The following is a 1,672-nucleotide window of genomic DNA, read 5'->3' as shown; positions in this document are numbered from 1 at the left end:
GGGGGTCTAGTCTTCAATCTAGTTATGGATACACGAGTCTTGCTTTGCCTTTTTTTGGCAGACGCCGCAGTTTTTATTTTGTAATGTTTTCGGTCTTGTGAGAGTCGGCCATAAAAATTACTTTTATATCAGATGAAGCAGCAGAAGGCTTGTACAGGTTTTACTGTATTATACTTATTTGGTTTAGAGTGGAACGTTCATTGAATCACTGATGTTTGATTTTTATTTTTGGAGCGGACGTGTCAAATAAACTTTTTCTAGAGCTGACTAAAATCATTCGTCTTCTTTGTGGGTTTGTTTTCGGATCATCACACCAGTGTGATAGCTGCGTCTACGTCCATAAATAGACGCAGTTGGGGTGCAGGTGTCCCTGTTTCTACTTCTTTTCTGATCATGACCAGCAGTCATCGCAGCGTGACTCCTACAGGCTTGTAGAAATGCATGTCGCCACCAGAGGATAATAAGGTCTTGTATTGTTTCTTGTACCACTCCCCCATTACAAAAGACAGAAAACTATACAGACTTTGCATCCTTCACTGAGGCTCTGGGCAACACGTTTTGCCTTTTGGATTTCATCAGGAGCCTCAGACAAGTGTGATTCCTAAAGTGATATTAAAGGAGAACTATGGGGTCAGGGCTTTTCCCCATAGTTCTCCTTAGGGTAACGGGAGGACACAAACTAGCATCCTCCTGTTACCCAAAGCTCAGTATATAGGGAGCTACAGCTCGCGGCATACTGAGACGCTGAAGCAGATCCTGACAATTATGTCTGGATCCGCCCAGCTGCGTGAGTGACAACTGGCTCTGCCTATCTAGAGGCAGAGCCAGCTGTACCCTCCCCCGTTCCGCCAGTCAGTGCTGGAGGGGAGGGGAGAATCCAGTCACTCCCCTGTCACGGCTCTCTGTGTTTGCTCACTTCCCAATCTACTGAGCCGACCTGTGACAGTTTCATTGTCACAGGTCATCTCGGATTATGAGGCTGAGGGTTCCTGCAGAATCAGCTGGTCACCTGAGCACTGATCCTGATTTAGGGTGACTCCTTTCCCGTGAGGGGTCCTATGGAGCCACCCTTGTGTGAGCTGTGTGTGTCTCGACAGCAAGGAGAGCCTCTTCCCTCCCCCTGTACCCAGCTTCTACCTTTTCCAAGCTAGTAGATGGGACAGCTAGTCTTGGCCATGGCTGCGGCCTGACCTCCACATTGACCCCGCTTTTCTAAATGAATTGGGATTGTTTTTTTTTTTTTGCGAGGGGATTTTCATTTGAACTTAATTTTGTAGAGAATATCTAATCGCATATGAGAAGGTTCTCATTTATCTAGGTCATGGTACATAATCCCATCCTTGGTGGTAATCCTTGGATTCATTCAGCTAAAGATGTGATTTGAAGACCGTTCACACCTTCAGTCATGTGCATCGGATGATTAGCACATGCGCAGACTCCATGACATCAAAGGTGTGATTATGTAACTGCAGATGACTCTAGGACTTAGCCTGTGATTGGGTGTAATGTGTCAGAGGGGGCGGGACGTCAGTGACGTGCAACCTTCAGTAAACTATTCCAGTGAAGCCAATGTGCGGCCAGCTTGTCTTCTGTTTGTATGGACTCATAGTAGAGCGAGGGTGAGCTCCCGGCGGCAAACACCCAGCTCATTCCTTCCCTGAGCCCTGGAGGA

The sequence above is a fragment of the Nanorana parkeri genome, unplaced genomic scaffold (assembly GCF_000935625.1).
Source record: "Nanorana parkeri isolate BGI_ZX_2015 unplaced genomic scaffold, ASM93562v1 scaffold1025, whole genome shotgun sequence".
Classification (NCBI taxonomy): domain Eukaryota; kingdom Metazoa; phylum Chordata; class Amphibia; order Anura; family Dicroglossidae; genus Nanorana; species Nanorana parkeri.
The sequence above is the reverse complement of the archived record's forward strand: the minus strand, read 5'-3'. Positions refer to the sequence as shown.